The following is a 25993-nucleotide window of genomic DNA, read 5'->3' as shown; positions in this document are numbered from 1 at the left end:
AAATCGTAACACAATTTAACCTGGGCGGGTCACATTTTAACCTGGGAGGATCACAGTTTAACACCATGTTTAACACAGATGAAGACTTCTCCACGCTGCTTTCAAACTGTGAGTACACACCGTGTGCTCACTTGGAGGCTGTCTGAAGGTATACACAGATGGACTTGGACATTAACAACGATATTCCATAATAAGTCTGGCAACAATAGCTGGTTTAAATGATTTATTCGAGCAACTCGTTTGTCTTGTTGTAGTCCTCGCTGTTCGCGTCCGGATATCGCCATCGTAATCACAACCTCACACACTGGTACTGGATGTGCATCAACGTGTTCCTAAGAAGCCAAATATACCAAAAGATGTATGTAAACGACATAAGAAAGCGATCGAAATGTGTATTTCAGTCGAAAGCCACGCACCCCACGGAAACAAGTTGATCGGGAAACAAGTTGATCCGGAACACCGGGAAGCTTTTCGCCGCTTGGCACGGAACTACGTTCATCTAAGGAGGTATGTGTAGCGCGTTACAACCGGTTTTAATTGCCATCGGAATTAAGTTGTCTGCACACATAAGGGGCGTAATACCAATGTATTGGTTGTGAAAGGAATGAACAATAAGCGCTTGCATTGTAGCCTACTGATTGATTTGTGACAATCCGTTTGACTTTAAAGATCAAATGCAAAGATTTTTTTATAATTGCCAGTAAAATCGAAATCATATAGCTACAACACTATCCAAGATATTGCAGTATTAAAATCGGAGATAATATGCGTCTGGCAATGCGCAATATTTATTTTGTTCAACCCCCAACACCAAGGCCCTTTCTCATTTCTCGAACTCGACTCCCCTCCTCGACTCCTATCCTCGAGTCTTAGTCCCGCCCACAGGAGATGCGAGCGGAGGAGCCGAGGAGGGGAACCGAGGAGAGAGGAGGGGAAGCAGCAGGCGGTTAGAGAAATGAGAACTCCTCTCCTCTGAGCGGTCATTTTAAAGAGACGTCCATTAATGATGACAGGAGGCACAGCAGCCCTCTGTCTGATGGACAGATGTGTTCATGACGACTTTATAGTTACTTTGATTCATTCACAGTGCGGTATAATGAGACAATAACAGGCTACAGATGCGGACACGCACACACACATATATATGTATATATTTATATAAATATATACAATTTCAGAATCAAACAGAGCACTCATAATAACGTAACACTATCAAAGACTGGATATATCCCCCCCCCTCTCCCCTCTGGTCGCTACAATGAGGAAAATAAATTACGGGCCAAAAGTTGTATTTACAAGTATTAAAAGTAAGCAGAGGACACCAAACCAACTGAGACCTGTCTGTCCGCTGCATCTATGCACACACTGTACCACACACACCTACACCACACACACGCACATACAGCTCCTAAAACAGGCAGCCGTTGTGTATTTTATTGTGAAGCACTAAATGGTTTTAGAAAAATATCGACTCTTTGTTTGTAGATATCTACTAAACTACAGCAAATAAAGAGAGTAGGCCTGTTATCAGTGGCGTTTCTATATGTACAAAAGTGGTGGGGCACAAAAAACTCAGATGTCTATATATAAGCTTCTGCAGAGAGGTTCATGGCTGGTGAGGCACTGGCACTGACTCTTCAGGTTTACAGATATATTAAATCAAAATATAATATTATTTTCAAAAGCTTTTTTTGTCTGATGCTTCAATTACTTTTAAACAGACAGTTCAACAGAAGGATACCCACAAAAATCAAATGTTATCATTTAAATATTGAATTGTTCTCTCTTAGTAAGATCCCATCTTCAATAAAATTGCAGTCTTACCTTGACTTGAAGATTAAGTCCATTTGCCTATCCTTCTGGACAAAAATCTCTATTACTTTTTTGTAAAAGTCCTCCTTATCTTCTTGTAGTTTCAAAAGTCTATCATAAATCTAATCTAATCAATAGATTTTTGATTCGAAAATGATAAAAGTAGGGTAGACATGTGGATATTATCCGGCTGAACAAAACGTACATTTATCTAACAGCTACGTTTCCCACAGATCTTATTTTGAGCTATTTTCTCAAATCCTATGGAGAAATCTCGTTGCTTTTTTGTGGAGGGAAGCCATGCGCGGCTTACTTCCTGGTTTTAGGACGCCTCGCTGCAGCTCTCTCTCCTCCTCTTCACGCACCACACTTTTCGCGGCACACATACTTACAGCCAATCAGCTCTGAATTATCTGAGATGACGTATGGTGGGCATGGCAGCACTTTGCCCCTATGGTCATTATTTTTTGCCACACACATTAAATAGGAAAATACTCTGAGCATGCGCAGTGTAGTTTTTGCAGTCACCGTTCACTTAGACAGTCAGAGGGAGGGGCAGGATCAGGTTTTGTCCCACATGGCTCTAAACAGCTCAATAGGCACACACTGTAGACAGAAGAACACATACTAAAACAGCAATGTACAGACGAATCAGATGATTAAACATGATCTTACAATATATTTTATATATTTTTTAATTTATTTTTTGCATTTTGTTGTAATCATTATTTTAATACTTTCTGCTGACACTAGGTGGGGCTGTGCCCCACCTGCCCCTAATGACCAGTCGCCACTGCCTGTTATACTGAGTGATATATATTATACACACTGCTCTGCTTTCTGCACGGACCTCACAGCTGTTCTCACTGTAAACATCGCGTCACGATGAAAGCAGTTAATAAAATAATATCCAGGGGATGCATGCAGAGCTGTCATTGGCTGAGATAAGTCCGGCCGTGCGTCACGACTCTTTGAAACATCTCTGTTGCCGGAAATGCATCCATGAAGGAGCCGTGGAGGACCGTGGAGGACCCATCGGTGTATCCTCGGTTAGAGTTCCTCCAGAGAGCCTCCTCTCTCCTCTCTCCTCTCTCCTCTCTCCTCGGTTAGAGCTCCTCCAGAGAGCCTCCTCGACGCTCGGTCCTCGGTCCTCGAAGTGCATTTAGAGAAATGAGATGTCCTTCAACATGGCGCGCTAAAATTCATTTCCGGGTCACTACCGGAGGACCGAGGAGTCGAGGAGTCGAGGAGGGGGAATTGATGAAATGAGAAAGGGCCCAAGTCCGACGATTTATTTTCTCAGCCGCTCCTCCGCAAGATGGCGTCGCGTGACGTCAGAGTTGCCAAACAAACAAACCCTGGCTTATCGCTCACAGCGGCTCCCGCCGATAGTACAACTTAGTTTCGTCTATCATGTCTGATTCTGAGTCGGAGGCCACCCAATATCTGGAGTATGTGGTCGACATCCAACCATATCTATACGAGCCTCTGATGTCGAAGAGGAAATAAAAGGAAACGTCACCTGATATCACCGATGAAAGTGCTGATGGTGATTATCTATATGTGAATAATAATAAGTGAATGTGTAACACGAAATTCAGTAAAAATAAATTACATGAATTACTTTAAGGTACTTGTGTATGGTTGTCTTATTGTATAATAGTTGTGCATAAAATGAAGAAAAACATTATGTGCAGTATGGTCAAAAGTATAAAAACAAACAAAATAATGTACATAGTGTTTAATTAATGTATTATTATTATAAGAACAAAATAGTGCCAAGGGCTCTGTAGCTTACCACCATATGAACTCTGAAAGAAACTCAGCAGACATTCTTAACACACCCCAGAGTTATTGTCCAGACCAGCTGCTCAACGGAAGAGTGTTTTTGAATCATCTGGATTTAAATGCATAACTCATATCAGACCTCAAACCTAACACGACCACAGCAGTCTTCTCAAAATAAACTAGATATGCACAATTGTATCCCCCTGGTAACCCTCATAAGTATAACCAAGATCAACATGAAATGAATTGATTTTGAGCACCAGTACAAAAAAGAAAGATGTGTAGTGCCGAGAGATAGGGAGTCGCAGGCGGTGCAATGGAGGTACACAAGTTGACTTTATTTGTTACATGTTGTCCGGTTGCAGTCCGGGAAGAAAGAGAGAGTAGACAGGAGGGCACACAATATATATAGAGATCCACATACATGTCCATGTGGAAACAAAACCCCCCACTGTAGTTCCATGTGTGAATTATGTAACCCAGTGTGTGTGTGTGTGTGTGTGTGTGGTCACCACAGATGTCACCATTTATTTATTAAAGCGACTCCTGCACCTCTGTACTCCAACAAGCACAAGCTTGTTAGGTTTTACAAATGCTGACGCAATTGGGGGTGGGACTTGTCTGTTTGACCTCAGAGCTTCGGCCTTCTTGTAGGTAGGGTAAGTATTCCGCAGCTCAACAACCTCTCCCATCAGTTCTTGCACATAAACTGAAAAGACAAACAAGGGGAAAATATGATTCCAAAACAACACATTCGGGCCCTGTTGAAAGCTTAGCGAGAGGCACATTGAGCAGACACTCACCGAAAGTTGGTGTAACTCTGACTGCTTTGATGACTGGCTCTCCCCTCCTGGCCTTCGGAAACGACACTCCCCACATGTGTTTCCCGGTCTGCGTCATAGCTTGAGCCCGTGCAGAATTTTCATTGAAGTGTAGTCCGGCTAATTGTACTCTGCATCAAAAAATAATAATATAAATTGTGTAGGACAATTCACCAAAATAAATCCTGTGACGACCCCTCCACACCACGTGGGGTGCCGTGTGTGTGTGTGTGTGTGTGTGTGTGTGGTTTGTTCAGGTTGTTGCAGGTGCTGATGAGCCGCACCTGTGGGCGCATGGCTATCTGATGAGCTGCACCTGGTGAAGCGGGATAAAGAAGAGGAGCCCAGGCGGCTGCGTCGGTCTCACTCCTCTGGGCACTTTCTCGGTACTAGCCTCGGGGACCTGTGGCTGGTTTTTGTCATTATATTGTAAATAAGAGAATAAATACTTGTTATTCTCTTACCCTTACCCCGGCCGGGTACGAAGGGTAAGAGAATAACAGAAATAACAAGTGTTTATTCTCTTATTTACAATATAATGACAAAAACCAGCCACAGGTCCCCGAGGCTGGCACCGAGAAAGTGCCCAGATCTGTCTTCATCGAGATCTATGGGAGGAGGCTGGTACGATGTCCCGATCGTTGTTGTGAGGAGTGCAGTCTGTTGTCCGAACCAGATTTGAGGCCCAAAGTACAGGTTCCCCTTGATGCTTTTTTCTGAGATGGAAAATCTCTCTCGTACGTTTGAGTGGCACGGTTTTGCAGCTGTAATAAAATTGGAAAACAACAAATTGAACATTTACAAGATGAACAATCTTGATTGTGTATTACAACAGCAGTAAAATTAGAGGGCCTGTGTCCATTCAAAAAGGCTGATATTGGTACTAGTATATATATATATATATGTGAACAACAACTACATCATGATGATTTGTTCTTTATTCTTTTGTTTACCTCTACTTCGGTTTGCATGGCTCCAGAAGAGTGTGGTTCCTCTGTCCCAATCTCCTCGACTTCAGTATCTCCCTCGATGTCAGGATCCTCAGTGTCTGTGCTGGTGTCCTGCATCAAACTTTTCACCACCTGTTTGAAGGAATATTTTAACCTATTAAGCCCTGAGCCTGTTTGTCAGGTTTCAGGCTCGAAAATGCCACTAACACAACAAAGACTATATCTTCACTTGTAAAAGGGGTACATTAATGAATTGTTCACACTTTTCCGTTATGAGTGGAGGAGCGATGAATGAGCTGCAGATAAACTTCAATGCTAACAGTGAATTAGCCCCGAGCGAAAAATGCTAACCTATTACTGCACCGAAATCACTCCTAGTTCCCTTATTACTTATCCTAGCTCCACATCCAACACATTGTTTATGATCGTAAAGACACAGAATCTAACGGTGCCCACATCTATAAGCAATAAAACTTAATAAAACTGCAATTCCGTTATCTGCTGTGCTCCGTGCGCTTTGAAATCTAATCAAAAGTTGTTTACCTCAATTCTTTGGCGTTTCGCCATCGCCCGGCTCTTTCGTTCAGTGGTTTCTTGTGCTGAAATATGGAGGGGACGGCTCCGGGTTTCAGCTTCCGATGTACTTTAATGCTTCTGCACCAACAGCCTTGATGATAGCAGGATCAACGTCGTATGCATCACACGCAAAGTGGTCAGAAGACAACTTGCTCCATTTTGTCGGTTGCCAGCCAACACGATTCACTAAAATAATCCATTTTTGGCGGATGATTTGGTCTTTGGGAAATGCATGGAAAACTCTCCCAGATCCCGCACCGTTCGTACAACAAAAAGCACAACAATAATCCATGTTAATTCCGTTTTCTTTTCGAAAAACATGTGACCGAGACTGTTTGGCAACAATGACGTCACGCGCGCGGAGGCTGCTGGGAATGTCATGTCAGAAATTCAGACGGCTTTGGGTCGAGTTTTGTATCAATAAAAAGCTTTTTTTCGGGTGTATTATCTCGATTTAAATCAAATAAAAAATACAGGCAGTCTTAAAAACAACATTTCTATAAAAATGTAGCATATTTGGAAGCTTTGCATTTGATCTTTAAGACATTCAAATATGGAGGAGCGCGCTGCGGACATACCAGCAGCTGACAGCGCGTCAGATTACGCGCTGCCAGCAGCTGGCAAGCTGGATAGCGTGGCCAGCTGTAGTGATGCACAAATCACTAAGCGGGTAGTTAAACTCTCTGCCAAAGCACTTGCGGAAAAACTTGAGAGGTTGCAAAATGGCAGAAAGGCTAAGCTAAATAAAGCTAGCAAATTAAGAACAAATATAAAATATTTGATGTTAAATGGTGAACATGCTAAGGTTCAAAATTCTCTTGATGGTTATATTGAATTGTGTGTTGAAGCCAGGTCTATGCATGACACTTTAATGGGTTTATTATTGTTATTGTTGAATTGTATGGAACAAGCTGTAATACTCTGCACTGAACACGAATTCCACCAGCCTGGCTGTGTGGTCATTAAAGATTCTAATCTAATCTATTGCCACATGATGAAAGGGAAAGACATGAAACATGGTTTAAAGCCAACATGTTGTTCAATGATGAATTTATTGTCCAAATCAAGGTGTGGGTTTGTCAAACTGAAGGTACTGGTGATAATAATGATGAAATCAATCCTGATAACAGTGTTTCTAATGTTGGTAAATGTTGAAACAAAAGTGACAGCGGTACAAAGTCAAGTACAACTTCATCTGCACAAATGATAGCAGCAGCAGCAGCAGCAGCAGCAGCAGCAGCAGCAGCAGCAGCAGAAAGGCTGCAATTGTTGCTCGCATGGCAGGTTTACCTGAGAGGTTTAACTGGAGGAACAGGAGCTACAATTAAAGCAGAGAAAGGAACAGCTTGATTTGGAAACTGAGCTAGCTGTATCTACTGCTAGGCTAGCAGTTTTACAGGGTTCACATTCACGACGTTCCTCTCTTGCACCAACAAATGGAATGAACTCATACCTGGAAAAGGAACAAAGGAAACTGGCATCGTTAAACACACTTAACCCCCTGGCAAAGGACTATGATTCCACATCATGGAAAACATCCTCCAGCAAAGCAACAAAGATGGACATGGAACCAAAGCAAGCTGAAAGGCAGTTTGCATGTAAGGAAGATACTTATGTACAAAAGCAACATTATCTGGGAACATCACATGGGTTGATAACTGGTGAATCAACTGCATGGGAAAGTCAACAGGAAAATCACCATCAGCAAATCAATCGAATTCCACCTGAAGGTTTATTCACGATAATGCAAAAGCAAAATGAAATAACAGCTGCTGGTTCACCAGCAACGTTTACTGTCTCTACCAGCAAGAAACATTCCTCTATTTGATGGAGACCTGTTTCAGTACAAGGCTTTCATTAAAGCATTTGAACAAGGAGTGGAAAACAAAGCCAGCAAAGCTTGTACTATTTAGAACAGTTCACAAAAGGACAGGAACTGGTTCGTAGCTGCAGCATGGCTCCAGAACGTGGCTACATTGTGGCAAAGGGTCTTTTGCAAGAACATTAGGAATGAGTACAAGATCGCTGCTGCTTACATCGGAAAGGCTCGAGCTTGGCCAACAATAACAAAGGCAGAAGACATTAAAGCACTACAAGCCTATGCTTTATTTCTGCGTGGATGTGCTAATGTGATGGAAGAACTTCAGTACATGTAGGAGTTGGGTTTGCCCTCCAATATGAAAATGGTTGTCTTCAAGTTGCCATACAAACTCATAACATCATGGAAGCCTCAAACAACAGAGCTCATTTCATTGACTTGGTCAAATTCATTGAGAGGCATGTACGAGTCCTTTCTGATCCGATCTTTGGAGAGATCGAGGATTCAGGACATAAATCAGTTGCTATAAAATCTTCCAACATGTTTCAGCCACAATCAAAGAACAGAATGAAAGGAAGTAGTTTAGCCGCTACAGTATTCCCAATGAGTGAGGTCGGAATTAAAACGACAAATAACTCAAAACCACAGGAGAGCTTGGTGTGTCATTGTTGTGATCACAACACTCACGTTTTGGACAGATGTAAGCAGTTCAGCAGAAGGAAGCACAGAGACAAAATTCAATTTATAAAGGAGAAAGGAATTTGCTTTGGATGCTTGTGTATTGGACACATAAGCCGGGACTGTAAACAACGCTTGATCTGTGAGGTTTGTGAAAAGCAACATCCTACTGCGCTCCACATAAATACATCTAATGTGGAATTGGGACACACCGCTAAATCACAAGCCCCCCCTCAGACATGTGGACGTACAGGGGCCGGAAAGGATGGCTGCATTCTTTCAATCATTCCAGTGCAGGTCAAGTCCACAAAGGGAAGTGAGATTATACAGACCTATGCATTTTTAGATCCTGGAAGCACAGCCACATTCTGCTCAGAAGATCTCATGCACAGATTAAACATCACAGGGATGGAGGTATCTGGTCTTGAGGAAAATAACTTTTATCCTCTTCCAGAAGTCCTCACACAGAAGCAAATGCCAGTAACCAAAGAAAACATTGCTACATCCGCAGATGTGAAGAGGTGGAATCATTTGTCAAAAGTTCATATCCCCAGCATAAATGCCAATGTTGACATGTTGATTGGAACCAACGCTCCCAAGATATTGGAACCTTGGGAAATTGTCAACAGTTGTGGAAATGGCCCATACGCTATTAGAACAGTGTTAATATGGGCCATTAATGGTCCTTTACATGGAGGCAGCAATGGCAGCAATGTTGACATGGAGCTTTCTTCTGTTGTGTTGAATAGGATTTATATTTCCAAATTGGAGCTCATGCTTAGCAGTCAGTATAATCATGACTTTAATTGAAAAGCCCTCAGAGGAAAAAGAGATGTCAAGGGAAGACCAAACATGTATGGAATCAGTGGCCGCCGGCCCATAGGGGTGCTAGGGGCGCCGCCCCACCTCTTCCCACATACAAAATAAAAAATATATTTAAAAAAAATATTTTTTTATTTTTATTTTTAATAAACAAGGTAAATATTATATAATTGGTATCAGTAAAATGTATAATCTACAATAAAATCTCGTTTAAAATTGTGTTACGACGATGTCTAAAGTTACTGATAAGTCACATGTTTCCTGCCTGGCCTTGCCCATGTGTCATTACCTTTATATATACAGTCTATGGTCATTACCCTCTCTCGTCTGTGCGGTAAGAAAGGAGCCCTCAACCAGTGCAGCAGCAGCCACTAGCAGCTGACTGTTGCTATCTGTAAACTATGATGCCGAAACATAATTTCAGCCAATCAGCGTCGTCAAATCTGATGATCACCGGGCGCACCCGGTCCAGTCTGTGAGTAGTTTGGACACTAGTGACTCGTATCCGGTGGGGTGACGCAGAACGGCAGTAGTTGATGAGGATGGCTTCATGTGCAGGTGGAGTCCCCGCCCAATTCCGTTCAAGAGCTAATCTCCAATCCTTTCGAAAGGAGAAGTTTGGGAGATAAACTGTTGCTTAAAGATCTTGGACCCGATTTGTATATATCGCAGCAAGCTCGTGAAAAAGACAAAACGTATCAACGAGGCTTCTCACGTAGCTGGTACACCAGAAAGGCATGGCTTGCTGGATGCAAACAGGTAAATGCTGTCTTTTGTTTCCCATGCTTGCTCTTCAAACAGCCGGGGACAGATACGATCTGTTCAGAAACTAGACAAAAGTTAAACAAGTACAAACCACAGACTGTCTGTGTCATGGAGAATACAGTCGCTGGTTTATTTATGTCTGTATAGACGTTCTTGTGAGTGTGGACGGTCGGAGCTAACGTTTGCTTAGCCAAGCTCCATTTAGAAAACACGCATTTTAAAAGGGTTTTTCGCCTGCCGTCTGTCTGCAGACTTGTCAAAGCGTTAATTCATGGTTTTTACTAACCGGTATCAGTATGTTGTTAATTCGGCATCATTTTGAAACGTGTATTACAATTAAATCACAGTAAAATATGTTCATCTTGTTGTAGTTGTAGCCCCCTTGCCAGCGATTCTCTCTAGTTTAGCATACTCAGCATCATCAATCAGATCATCGATCATATAATATCATAATGTATCATATATTTTCTTATCTGAGTCAGCTGAGCCGTATCTGGCCGTGCAACACTTACAGTGTCACATACTGGATGCAGAAGTATTATTTTAAGCAACACATTATGTTGACGAAACACTCGAGTCAAATGTAATTAAAGTCAGATCCACTCGTGTCTATGGGGCAGTGATATCATAAAACTATACGCTTTCAAACACTCGGTAGGCCGAGTTATTTTTTAACCAGTTGTTCTGTATTCACCTTGCAGGTGCAACTCTGTGGCTTGTATCCTGGATTATATGTTTAAGTCATGGATGTTTAAAGCTCACATTTGTCTAATATTAGTTTACTTTTCATTAATGAAGTATGACGCTGCGCTGTCAGTACACTTGTCCCTGTTTGTGATTGGTCAAATATAGCTAACCCTGCCCCTTTCACGTGAACGCGCTCTCACCTAGTGAGAGAAACCCCGGCTTTATTTACCGAGTTGATAACCAGCGTCGTAGGACCGCTTAGCGAGATCTCGTTTGTTGTTGTTAGTTTGTTTGTTACTCAAATATATCCAGGGTATGTTGAACTGGCTTCGTAGCACAGGGCACAGGTGGCTAGCAGCGCTAATGTCAAAGACACAGACATTATATTTGTATTTTACCAGGATGCAGTGACACAAATATTTGGGAAGGCTTAGACATCCCCCACTCCCCCCGTTGACAATTTACTAGCGGTACCGAAGTGGGCCGGTCGAGAGTCCCGGGATGATTTTTAGTCCCATTCCACCACTGGCTACATGACCGTATGATCGCCCATATCGACGCACCTAATTCCTAAACTTCTAACAGATACAACATAAACCGATCCTTCAGCCTCATATGAGCTCTCAGACACGTTCCAAATTAAACTGTCATCGCTGTCTGAGTTTGCTGCTGTGTGCGCCATCGTGCGTTTGCATGCAGATGCTGGGATCCTGAACGGTGCAGCTGGAGCGCTGTGCCTGCAATGATGTCACACATCATTTGGCGGGATTTGAAGAATCCGCGAGAAGATCCAGAAAATGGTCAACATTGAAGGGCAGATTAATGGTTATCAAAGTACAAATATCCAAAATCAGTTCAGTAACGATTTTCAAGGGGACAATATTTACTCAAATCGATGGGTTTGGATGATGGGGGAAACTCGTGTCACAGGCTCTTTAAGACACCTGACGTCCTTCTTCCAAACAACTTTGCAGTGGCAAAGCAAAGGCTACTTGGATTGAGGAAAAGATTTGTGTGTAACCCAATGTTGCATAAGGAATATGCCAGCTTTCTGAATGGAATGATTGAACAGGTACCAACACAGCAGCACTGTGGCAGTGGAAAAGTATGGAACATCCCACACCACAGTGTTTACCATCCACGAAAAGGCTCTCTCCGAGTGGTGTTTGATTGTGGTGCCACATTTAAAGGAACATCATTAAACGATTTACTTTATCAAGGTCCCAACCTCACCAGTTCACTGCTTGGAGTTTGTTTCAGGCAGGAACCTGTGTCATTCATGGGCGACATACGGGCTATGTTTCACCAGGTCAAAGTCACAGAAGAAGACCGAGATGTCCTTCGTTTTCTCTGGTGGCCAGAGGGAGACTTCACCAGAGAGATCCAGGAATACAGACTGACGGTGCATCTGTTTGGGGCTGTCTCTTCTCCCAGTTGCGCTAGCTATGCGCTAAGGAAAACTGCTGACGACAACAAGTCTGACTTTTCTGCTGAGACTGTTGAAGCGGTTAAGTGACATTTCTATGTGGAGGACTGTTTGATGGGTTTGGGCTCAGAGAAGGCAGCAATACAAATGGTTGAAGATCTTAATGCTCTCTGTAAAAGAGGAGGTTTTGTGCTGGAAAAATGGATCAGCAATAGTTGGACAGTTTTGCAGACAATCTCGGAAGAGCAGAAGCCTAAAGAGCTAAAGGACCTGGATCTGGGTAGAGACAATCTTCCTCTTGAGAGAGCTTTGGGACTACTCTGGTGCATCGAGTCAGATTCCATTAAATTCAAGATGGAAGTGAAACAGCAGGCTCTAACCAGACGTGGCATGCTATCCACAACAAGCTCGGTGTATGATCCTTTGGGTATTTTGGCACCAGTCACTTTGCCAGCCAAGATAATGCAACAAGAGCTTTTCAGGAGAAGCTGTGGATGGGATGATGCCATGCCACCAGATATCATACACCAGTGGAGACGGTGGTTGGAGGACATTAAGCAGTTGGCATCACTCAAAGTGGACAGATGTATAAAGCCAAAGGACTTCGGTGAACCCATACACTCTCAACTACATCACTTTGCTGATGCCAGTGAAAATGGCTACGGGACTGTAACTTACATCAGGCTACTGAACTGAAAGGCGATGTTCATGTTGCTTTCCTATTGGGAAAGGCTAGAGTTACACCCATACAAATGGTGACCATTCCACGACTGGAACGAACAGCTGCTGTTCTGGCTGCCAGAGTGGATATGATGTTAAAATCAGAGCTTCAACTTCATTTGGATGAGTCTGTGTTTTGGACAGACAGTACTTCAGTTCTGAAGTACATTAACAACGAGGACAAGCGTTTCCACACATTTGTGGCAAATAGGATCACAACCATAAGAGAGGTGTCAAGACCATGTCAATGGAAGCATGTAGGAACCAAAGACAACCCAGCTGATGCTGCATCCAGAGGAATGAAGATCCCTGACTTTCTGAAAAGCCGCAGTTGGCTTGAGGGTCCCACGTTTCTTGTACAATCTGAAGAGGACTGGCCTACATATTATGGCGGTGATGTCATATTGGATTTGGTTGACCCAGAAGTCAGAAAAGATACCTCGGTTAATATCATAGTCAATTAATCACTTGATGCAACAGACCAGCTCATGACTTACTTCTCAGACTGGAAAAGGCTCAAAGTGTCAGTGGCCTGGTTTCTCAGGCTGAAGACAATTCTGTTGGAGTTGAGTCGTAAAAGAAAGGATTTGAATCCCTCTGCACAAGCTGGTCAAGTGAAAAGACTGAAACCCAAAGTCAACCCGGAGAGTCACATCTTGACACCTAAAGATCTCTTGGAAGCTGAGTTGGCTATAATACGCCACGGTCAGCAGCATAGGTTTAAGGATGAAATCACTTCTTTAACATCTGAAACAGGAACAGTGAGCAGACACAGTTCCATCTACAAGCTGGATCCGATTCTGGAAGATGGACTACTAAGAGTTGGAGGCGTTGGGTGCGAGAATACCTGCCATTGCTACAAGAGGCAAAAGTGGATCCAAAGGAAAAGGAATATAGTCGCTGGTGATATTGTAGTCATCATGGATGACTACAATATCAAGGAGGACTGGTGCGCTCTGCAAAGCTACAGACCAAGACCAACATTATTGTGCAACCTATTAATAAACTATGTTTAGTACAGGAAGTGTGCATTTCTATGTATTGAAAAATGATTTTTTCATGTGGCTCCTTAATTGTTTTCAATTGATACCTGTACTATAAATTAGGGGCTGGTGTGTAGGAGCCAATTAACTGTGGGTATAAAGGTAGGAACCGATGTGTGTTGGTGGGAGGTTCCGCCGGAAGGCCCATACAGTTTTTGACCACACACGGAGAACACACACACAGAGAACACACACACAAACACGGGATTACAAGCAAAGTAAAGGTAATGTGTAAACGGTAATATCGTGTGGTGAATATGGAAAGAAGCAAGTAAATGGAAACCAGTAAAATGGAAATAAATGGACTGTTTCAAACTGGAAACTTTGTTTCTGACCTTTATTCAGCAGCAAACTTGTGTGCGTCAATTACACCCACCAAGCGGATCCTCAGAGGCTTAATGCATTGGCTTAGCCTCTACACTCCTAATGTAATGTATAACTCCTATGAACATGTTCAAAAAGTGCTCAAACTTCACATGTGTGCTAACAGTCCAGCCGTGAAGACATCTACGGGACAGTTTTGAGATTTCTTCAAATGCCGTTGCCATGGCAACACAATGCTCGCCTTGAAACACGGTTTTCTCATAACTTCAGTGAAAATGCTCGAAATGGCCCAACACTTCACAGGTTTGGTAACAATGCAGCCATCAACACATCTAAGCATATTATGGGGTGTCATCAAATCCCGTTGCCATGGCGACAGATCATTCACCATCAAGTTAGTTCACAAGTTTGCAGTTCAAATATTCTGCTGCTTTCCCAAGCCTTTTCACTTTCTTTTCTCATCTTAATACAAATGCATTCACTACTACTTACATCTGATATTTAACTCCTTCAGCCTATTTTCAGCTGCAGAAACCATTCAACTATTACATTATTCAGCTATTTTTACATTAGATTACATTACATTGCATTTAGCTGACGCTTTTATCCAAAGCAACTTACACTAAGTGCGTTCAACCAACAAAATACAAACTTGAAGAAAACAGAATCATATAAGTACATCAGGTTTCATAGAGCCAAAACATTTCAAGTGCTACTCAACTGGCTTTAGATAAGACAGTCCTTTATTAGTATATAAGTGCTTTGTTAGTAATTCTATCGCTCGAAGTGGAGTCGAAAGAGATGAGTCTTCAGTCTGCGCCGGAAGGTGTGTAAGCTTTCTGCTGTCCTGATTTCAATGGGGAGCTCATTCCACCATTTTGGAGCCAGGATAGCAAACCCACGTGTTTTTGCTGATGGGAACTTGGGTCCCCCTCGCAGTGCGGGTGCAGCGAGCTGTTTGGCTGATGCAGAGCAGAGTGCACATGCTGGGGTGTACGGTTTAACCATGTCCTGGATGTAGGAAGGGCCAGATCCATTCGCAGCATGGTACGCAAGTACCATTGTCTTGAAGTGGATTCTAGCAGTTACCGGAAGCCAGTGAAGGGAGCGGAGGAGCGGAGTGGTGTGGGAGAATTTAGGAAGGTTGAAGACCAGACGAGCCGCTGCATTCTGGATGAGCTGCAGAGGTCGGATGGCACATGCAGGTAGACCAGCCAGGAGGGAGTTGCAGTAGTCTAGGCGTGAGATGACGAGAGCCTGGACCAGAACCTGCGTGGCTTTCTGGGTCAGCTGGGGACGCATCCTCCTGATGTTGTGAAGCGTGTATCTGCAGCAGCGGGTTGTAGCAGCTATGTTTGCAGTGAAGGACAGTTTGTTATCTAGGATCACACCCCGATTCCTTGCAGTCTGAGTCGGGGAAACAACAGAGGTGCCGATGTTGATTGTCAGGTCAAGAGTGGGACAATCTTTTCTCGGAAGGAAAAGCAGTTCAGTCTTGTCAAGGTTGAGCTTGAGGTGGTGAGCAGACATCCACTGAGAGATGTCAGCTAGACAAGCAGAGATGCGTGCGACGACCTGGGTCTGTGAGCGGGGAAAGGACAGAATTAATTGGGTGTCGTCATCATAGCAGTGGTATGAAAAACCATGCAGGCTAATGACAGATCCGAGCGAGTTTGTGTACAAGGAGAAGAGGAGGGGACCAAGAACAGAGCCCTGAGGGACCCCTGTAGTTAATTGACAAGGGTCGGACTCCGACCCTCTCCAAGTAACCCTGTAGGTACGGTCTTTGAGGTATGAGGTGAGGAGGGAAAGTGCAGAGCCTGAAACTCCAAGTTCTTGGAGAGTGCGAAGGAGGATCTGATGGTTCACCATGTCGAATGCAGCAGACAGGTCCAACAGGATGATGACAGAGGAGAGGGAGGCTGCTTTAGCAGTGTGCAGTTCCTCAGTGACAGCAATGAGAGCAGTTTCTGTGGAGTGACCTGCCTTGAAACCAGACTGGTGCGGATCCAGAAGGTTGTTCTGATGGAGATAACAGGAGAGTTGTTTAAAGACAGCACGTTCAAGTGTTTTAGACAGGAACGGGAGGAGAGAGACAGGCCTGTAGTTTATAATATCAGACGGGTTGAGAGTGGGTTTCTTTAGGAGAGGGTTTACTCTTGCCTCCTTGAGACTGTTTGGATAGTGACCAGAAGTTAGAGAAGTGTTGATGAAATGGGTGAGAAACGGTAGAATATCAGGAGCGATAGTCTGAAGGAGGTTTGAGGGGATAGGGTCCAGAGGACAGGTGGTAGGGCGGGCAGAGGGTAGGAACCTCACTTGGAGAGAGAGGGGAAAAGGAGGTTTGTGTGTGGGTGAAAGGAGGGTCTGGTGACCCAGCGGTGAGTAAAGGTGAGTCAGAAAAAGAAGAGCGAATATCATCAACCTTTTTTTCAAAGTGGTTAACAAAGTATCTTGACAGAAGGAAGGAGGGGGAAGGGGCTTTGGGGGGTTATAAGAGGGTGGAAAAGATGGAATAGGAAGATTGGATCTTATCTTGAAAGAAAGTGCTTTTTGCCTGAGAGATCGAAGCAGAGAAAGAGGAGAGGAGAGCCTGATAGGTTAGGAGGTCGTCATGGTGTTTGAATTTACACCGTTTCCACTCTGCTGCCCGAAGGACGGTTCTATTGGCACGCAGTGCGTCATTTAGCCAGGGAGCAGGAGGGGACTGACGAGCCTGCCGAGATGTGAGAGGACAGAGAGTCCAGAGAGGATGAGAGAGTAGAGAGGAGAGTTTCTGCAGCAGAGTTTGGAGGCAGGAGTTGGAACGAGTCAGAGGAAGGGAGGGCTGAGAGCACCGATGAGGCAAAGGTAGAGGGGGAGAGGGAACGGAGGTTACGGCGGACAGGTGCAGGACGAGAAGAGATTAGTTTGTTATGTTTGGAAAGGGGTAGAGAGAATGAAATGAAGAAGTGATTTGAGGTGTGGAGCGGGTTTACAGAGAGATTAGAAGTAGAGCAGTTCCTTGAGAATATGAGATCAAGGACACTGCCAGCTTTATGAGTTGGTGGGGACGGAGACAGTGAGAAAGCAAAAATGGTTAAAAGAGATGTTAGTTCAGCTATCCTCCCCGTCTGGAGGTTGAAGTCTCCGAGAAGTACAGCGGGAGGGCCAGATTCAGGGATGTGTGAGAGGAGATTATCCAATTCCTCCAAGAAGTCCCCCAAGGCGCCTGGTGGACGGTAGAGAACAACAAGGGTTAATTGTATAGGATGGGTTACTGTGACGGCATGGAATTCAAAGGTGGTTGGAGTGAAGTTAGGTAGCTTGAAGAGGGAAAAGCTCCATTTGGGAGAGAGCAGGAGAGCAGTGTCACCTCCTCTGCCAGTGGGTCTGGGTGTATGGGAGAAGGAATATGCTGTGGAGAGAGCTGCTGGGGTGGATGTGTTGGATGGAGTAATCCACGTCTCAGTGAGAGCAAGGAAATCCAGAGACTGCAGGGAGGCGTAGCCAGAGATGAAGTCAGCCTTAGGAACTGCTGACTGGCAGTTCCACAGGCCGCCTGAAACTAGATGCTGGATCTCAGTGGAGCATGTGGGATAGACGAGAGCAGGCCGGTTATATCGATTACGAGATACACGGGGCCAGTGATAATTGCGAGAAGACACATGACCAGGAATGAAAAAAAAATACACATGATTATAGCATGAGGGGCAAAAAAAACAAAAAACACCAGCGATACCTAGTTCAATCAAAGTAGGATTTGCCTCCTCTTTTCCTCCCTCGTGACTCCCGCAGGACTCCAACTAGCAGTCAGTTAGTTCAGTTTGAAGGTTTCAGTCAAATTACTTGTCCCAAGTTTCTAACTGACAGATACTGTAACGGTTTTGAGATTTTAAAATCACAATTTTAGTCAGATCAACTACAGAGCATTTATACAAAGTACACACACTGAAACAGAGAAGTCTAAAAACAGAATGTTACTCACACAATTCTAGAAGTCACCAGTTGTTATCCTGTCAAAATCGAGTTGCACACATTTCAGGACATCAAGGCTATACATGTTGTTGTTTATACCTTTTTTTAAACCTTTTCTTTTAAATATTAAGCTTTTTCTGCATTTTTTTAGCTAAAAGCAGCTACCATTCAGCTAATAACATATTCAGATTTTTCTGCATGTTCAGCTAAATTCAGCCATAAATGTTCACAGTTTACAGCATTCGCACGCATTTTCTGCAGGAAATGCATTTTCTAGTTGGCCCTTTGATAGAGTGGCGAAGTCCCTTCCCTTCCGGGGGACCTCCATGGGACCTTATTTAAAAAAAAGTACGTATTGAAGCAGAGCTGCCAACATTTGAGTTCAGCTTGGAGTAGGGTTGAGTATCGTGTGAATTTCCACAATTCTGATTCTGATTCCGATTCTACTTTTCGATTCCGGTTCTTAACGGTTCTCAATTCCGGTTCTTTGAGGGGCAGGGTAAAAAAAATGATACATGCTTCTTCCACCAAAAAAATTTGATTTATTCGAGAAACTTTTACACAGGTTAGTTTACAGTAATATTCACATTAATCAGTCTGTTTATATTCACTGCTATGTAACTGTAACCTGAGAACCACTGAAGCTACAACAGTCCAACTTTTAAAGGAACCCCCCCCCCCATTTAAAAACAGTTCTTGTTGAGAAAAACAAGCATATCTGCCTTCTCAGGCATACCGGGAAGGAATGTTTGAACATTTTAAGGCAAAATGCTTCAATCTGGTGCACTTTAAGCAGAATTACTAGAGACTAGATCTAGGGGGTACAACTCTAAACACCCATATGAAAAAGATTGGTTTACATTTTAATAATTAAATAAGTTTGTGAACATAACCAATAACCTACCATAGCCAATAACAAAAACATGTAACGTATTTTATTTTTGTTGTTCATTCATATCTTATTTTACTATTTTATTTATGCATATATTTGTATCTCTCAAGTTTAAAACGATATGTCTGGTTTACTGTCCTATAGTATACATTGGAATGATTTCAAACCTGTTTTATCCCAATAATTATAAAGGAGTGCCTTGGAAATATGTGTTTAAATAAATTGTGATCAAAACGTTTGAGACCCACTGAGATAACTTAGACTATAGTGAACTATCTAAACACTCGGAGTCCTTTACCTCACTGAGCTGTAGTTATCAGCCACTCAGTCTGACTGGAGAGGACTCTCTATGGAAGCAAACAAGAGACAGAAGTATTTGAATTTGATCAGACACCGAATTTATAGCATTGAAAATAATTACTTTGAAAATCTTGTATCTGAATTTTTTTTGCTCCAAATGTACCTATGTGAAATAAAAATGTAAAAATTCGAATGTTCAAATTCAGATCCCAAAAATTCAAGTGAAAAAAATTCGACATCAAATATTTCGGTGTTTAGAATTCGATGTCATAAAATTCGGTGTATAAAATTCGACGTAAAAAATTGCGATGCAGCATCATCCGGGCTACTCAGACGGGATAAGCAATCGAGTCCGAATGCAATCAAACCAACTTCTGGCCTATCAGAGCCAAGCGGCAAACCCCGGGACAGTGCGGTGAAGCCCAATGCTGAAAACTGTAGGCGATGGATGCAGATGGGAGCAATTCCCGTAGACCCTATGTTAAAATGTCCAACTTAACATCAGAAAATTAACATGTTTCTAGCCTGGATCCACAAAAACATATTCTGCATATAGTAGATTCCACCTTCATGACAACGGGACTGCTGCTCCTAGCTCCTCTCTGCTCCGTTAGCTCCATTGGCTCTGTGATGCTACAGCGGCTCAGCTCATGAGGAGAACACTACTTGAACTCGGCCGTATTTTTGGTGTTGGTTCCTGATGGACTATTCGTCATGCAAATATAGGATTTATCTGCGGTTGAAACAGACCGTCCATGAATGCAGTTTCTTCGGTAAGTCAACCCTGCATACTTTATGTTATATTACTGGTGTTTTTATTAAGCTAACGTTAATGAATGTTTAGAGTTGGGTTAGCATTTGTGCAATCGTAGCTCCATCTGTGCTAACGATGCTATGCGTAGCATCCAAGTTGAACGTAATTTGTTAAACTGGAGTTATTTGTTGCAGCTTACCGCCTATCCAACGAACGACCCAAACATTGTTTTTTTTTAATATTATTACCAATGCCTCTTTTAATTGTATTATCCTCACACTTGAGAAACAGCCTTATTGTGGCTGTAGAATGGAACATGTAACTTAATGCCTGCATTTAAGGACGATGAATAGCGTAGTCAATGCTTTAGTGACAAGGAAATGATTTGTTTAAATATTAGATATGACGTTATCTGTGACTTCAGTCAAAATGAAGCTTATCCATTGCATTGCATTTGTTAAATAGGTTTGTGTCTTACCCTTGATACATATGAATACAAATTAATTTGACTGACTCGTGAAAACCTCATCCAAAGTAACAGTAAAATAAAAAGGACCTACACAATAATACTCAATCAAACTGATACAGTATAAGGACTGTGATATCCAGAAATGTCTGAAGTATAACAATAAGATTATGACCTGTTTTTAAAAGAAGATAAAAAGTTGTTTGCATGTAAAGAAGTCTGTAACCCACGCATGTAACTTTACATCTGTTTGTTCAAAGTGTCCTTAAGGTGATCCAGACAGGCTGGACCAGAGGAGGAGAGACAGATCTGGACTCCTAACAGCAGAGAACTTCAACACGGATTCCAAGGTACACCTTTTTCATACTTTACAAAGAATGCATAAAGTAATGACTCTAATACACTGATACACATGCCATTAAACATGACTGAATACTAGATCACCTACACATCAGTGATGTTGAGTACACTTTCTTAGCTAAAGGTTACATTTACATTTTACCAAGCAACATCACTTTTTTGTTCAACTTTCACATTTCAATGTATTTAAGGCAAATATTATTGAACATAGAACTGCGACCCTTTGTCTTTCAGTGAGACAACCGGACAGAGCAAGCTTCTACAGTTGCACTAGGTTTTGATAACAGTTAAATATTATTTTAATAACACATTTATTTCAATGTTGATGCATTTAGAACGGTTTATTCATAATCTGATCATCTTTGTAGTACACTGTTGGATTTAAAAAACACATTAAAATAAAAAAAATCATTATATTTATAGCCCCTGAAGAAACAACACACCTCTTTCTTAAATAACACACTTGCTCTGCAATAATATGTGTTTTGATATTTCTGTTAGGAGAGGACAGGTCTGAGAGACAGGACTGCTTCACCATGTTCTCTTTCTCTGAGGGTCCAGAAGAACATCCAAGAGGGAAAGGAATAGCTGATGTGATGAGATTTAAGAGCAGTACAGGACATTCATTAAGAGACACTTAGGCCCTTTCTCATTTCACTAATTCCCCTCCTTGAGACTTAGTCCCGCCCACAGGAGATGCGAGCGGAGGACTCGAGGAGGGGAACCGAGGAGAGAGGAGTGGAAGCAGCAGGCGGTTAGAGAAATGAGAACTCCTCTCCTCTGAGCGGTCATTTTAAAGAGACGTCCATTAATGATGACAGGAGGCACAGCAGCCTCTGTCTGATGGACAGATGTGTTCATGACCACTTATATATTTACTTTTAATAATGAGACAATAACAGGGTACAGATGCGGACACACACACACACACACACACACACACACACACACACACACACACACACACACACACACACACACACACACACACACACACACACACACACACACACACACACACACACACACACACACACACACACACACACACACACACACACACACACACACACACACACACACACACACACACACACACACACACACACACACACACACACACACACATATAGCCTATGTATATATTTACATAAATATATACAATTTCAGAATCAAACAGAGCACTCTCATAATAACGTAACACTATCAGAGACTCACTGGATATACCCAAATAAATGGTGCCAATCTTCAGTCAGATGTAATTTAACATTTTCAGTAAGAACAACGGACAAAAGGAGTGCAAATACAAATACAATTTATTGAAAAGTTATCAAGCATGAACCATCACAATTTTTTTTAAATAAAAACGAAATAATATACATAAGTTACACTAAATGTTAATCTGTTAATTGATTAAGTAAACACATTTTATCAAATAAAGTGACAGGCTAGGCCTGTGCAGGTGGTAACAGCTATGCCCAGCATGGGCTAAGTTCTGTAGGTGCAGCTGGTGCAGGTCCTCCTCCCTCAGGCCTGGTCCTCCTCCCTCAGGCCTGGTCCTCCTCGCAGGGAAAGACCCTCAGCCCTCTCTGGCCAAAGCTGAGGTTTCCCCCAAAGTCTCTAATCATCCATCCTGTGAATATTAGAGGGGAACAAATAGTGTAATAGATGCTTTGGACAATAATAAATATAAAGTTAACTGTTGAGTTGCTCAGTTTTTTAGATAGACAGGGCTTAATAATACAAACAAAAGGAGAGGCACCGTAAAATAAAGATTGGTCTTTCAATAGATTGTGTTGATTTTGTCTTTTGAATTCTTTGTCTAAAGTCAAGTACAGAACTGTTACTTATAGTTTGAATGATACAGTCTGGTTATAATGTTTTGAGGAGGCATCACAGGTAAGAGCACCATTTGTTGTGTTCCATCCACAACAAATTGATGTGTGTGTATTTATTTATCTACTATTTCTGGAATCATTACTGTCAGTCCAAAACAAGAGATTTTGTTTTAGTAACATTTTTTAAAAAACATTATCTCTTTTCCACTACACTTGAATATTTTAGTTTTACATCACTACATTTATCTAACAGCTTTAACATTGTAAAGGTGTCACTTCGGACTCTGGGTAATTATGACAGCATGTCCTACTATTTTGAGAGTTTGAACAAACCAGACCTTCATCTATTAATGTAGAAAATAGTCAGCACATTAAACCATTATGAAAGTAATCATTAGTTAGCTCATTGTTCAAAATGAGCTCCAACTAATGTAGCTCAGCGTAAGTTCAATCAGGAAGACAATATCATCGGGTGTCACACGTTATCTCAATAAGTGATCAGGGGCATTACGCCCCGGCTAGCCAATCTGCTAACCCCTTTAAATCTGCTCTCCCCTCCCTGTCAGTTGTCATTTCAGGTGTCAACGCACAAGCAGCAGCAGGGCTTCGTTCCAGCTGAGGGCTTCGTTCCAGCTCCAGGCATCAGTCTTGTGGATTAAGCTACAGGCGGCGTTCCCCAGTCGGCTAGCGGGTCCAGCCGGCCGCCCCGCAAACCTGGACACGGGAGGAAAAGACAATGAAATCGGGCTCTATGGAAGTTCCTCCGGCTTAATGGGAATGGCTACTTCACGCAAACAATTGACGCATGCCTTCAGTCTCTCGAGAAGGCATCACTGGCATCAGGGCCGCTCAAATGCGGCGCTTCACGCGGAACGGGTCCTCATCGCATGCAGAGTTTTACCCATTCTGGCTTCAACCACAACCCCTCCTGCAGGCAGGCAGGGCTTAAGCTACATCCCATTGAAGCTACTTCCTCCTGCGCTCACTTTAAACAGGCGTCAGGGTAGCGCTGGCAAAGGCAGTTGCAACAAATTCACGAGATGTTTCGTATATTGTTATAACATTGGGTCATGCAGAGCGAGATCGCTACCCCTTTAAGAGAGGGGTGTGGCGCGTACACGTGTGCGTGGGTGTGGTAGAGCGAGCGAGCGGGATACATGCTTTCTAGAAGTAAACGAGGCAGCAGAAGGAAGGTCCGTGATCTTGCGAATCTATCTTCCGAAACAGAAGAGCTAAATAAATGCAACGACCTCCCAAGAAGAGCTTGCCTCTCTTCAGTCTTTCCGATAAATGGGTATTGAATCCGAAGCTTTGCTTGTGCCTGGGAGACGACAGAGAGTCATCCCCCCCGTTTCCTCGACTACGGTCTGGGAGCCGACAGGAAGTTTAACACTATGCATTGCTACCTTTAGTTCAGGGTTAAGGTGAGTTCCAGGCAGTGTTGGGTGTAACGCGTTACAGTATGGAGTTTCAGTAACGTATTTCTTTGCGTACGAAGATCGTAATGCATTGCTAATGAAGTTCGGGTATTACTACCCATTACAATGCTCAGTAACTAACGCAGTTTCAAGCTTCATCACAGTGTACCTCGAATGAATGGTGTTTCGTAGGGCTTCTTTTCCTCAATGACAAGTCGCTGCACATCCCTGTTTATGACATGACCAGATACTAAATAAATTAGGAATTCACTCCCAATATTAATTGAACGATGTATTGACTAAATGATCGTTTTTCTTTTTCTCCACTAGAATATTTAGTTTTCCGGTGCACCAGCGGCTGGATCTGCGACAACAACATATTTTCGGCAATACTGTCCAAATCCGTTCACAGTCTCTGATCCACTAAATCCTTACACATTAGAGGTGAATTAGGTTCAAAGGTGTAATATCGCGTCTGCGTTTGTTTACGTCGCCGTTTTTCTCCCTTACCGCTGTCAAACAACATCATGGAGGATTGTGTCGGGTAGTTTTCAATCATACGAAGCCAGATTCAATCAGAACTACTTTTTCAACCTATACTTTTCTAGAATGCCGTGTTGTATCGGTTATCACGTGGTTCAGCGGCAGTGCATTGTGCACCGGAGCTATTCCACTGTTAACTCACACGCAGCAGTTGTCGTTAAGCACTCACTGTTCGACTGTCATAAGCAGCTATACATATTTCCCATCTGTTAGCGATGTGTTTCAGTATGAATTTACGCCGTCGGCATCACAACAACGTCATTAAGGTTCTCTGGCATCCTACAGGTGATGTTGCTTAGCAACCAAGGTAATCAGTCATCTTGACTACTGTCACTATCATTGCGGCATTAAACCGTTTCCTACACAATAACAGATTCTTAGTGCTGCCCGACTGTGTAAATATTTCAAGGTGCGGTCGCGTTCTAGTCACTTTGTTCAAGCGCTACTGCTCGTTACAACTCTATTCACTTTAGCGTAGGCTGGTATTGCTCAGGGCAATCTCGATGACAAGGTCAATGTTTCCCCTTTATGCACGGAGATAATGTAATCTTAATAGCGTGCAAGGTGGCTCTTCAAAGCAGATATTAACGACGCGCTTTAAGTGCCCATCATCCGTTCAGCGGAAGTCTTTCAGCTTTAAGCGGGAGTCAAGTAAGGAGAAACTACGTTTTGTGTGGATATGTAGCAAATTAACATTTTAAATAGCACTTAATGACTGACTGAATGGAAATGACAATAAATGAAAATGTAAAACGAAAAAAGCGATCATGAAAATGTTTCCATAAAATGAATAAAATGATTTTTGACCACTTTGTTGTTCAGATATATCACATATTTGTAACTAAATGAAACATTAATTGAAACAAAACACGGTATAGACTGAGGAGTGACTCTCGTGAGGTTCATGTATTTTCTTCACTCCGCTGGGAAACTGCTCTCATGTCAAGAAGCATCAGATCAGTGCATGCGCTGCATCGTCCAATCAGTGAGCAATCACAGTAAGGGGGCGGGGCGAGTATCTGAGGATTTCATCGGAGGATGGTCTGGTGGTTCCTCGATTATAGCTCCTCCATTATCGCTCCTCGGTCCTCCGGCAAAAATAAGGCCATTGGGACGCTACTCAAGATGGCGCAGACAAATCAACTTCCGGTGAGACGGAGACCGAGGAGCGAGGAAATGAAAAATAAGAGAAGTGAGAAGGGCCCCTGGAGTGCCGAGGCATCACATCAAGCTC

Source organism: Pseudochaenichthys georgianus, chromosome 19 (genome assembly GCF_902827115.2).
Source record: "Pseudochaenichthys georgianus chromosome 19, fPseGeo1.2, whole genome shotgun sequence".
Lineage (NCBI taxonomy): Eukaryota > Metazoa > Chordata > Actinopteri > Perciformes > Channichthyidae > Pseudochaenichthys > Pseudochaenichthys georgianus.
This window is presented reverse-complemented; position numbering follows the sequence as displayed.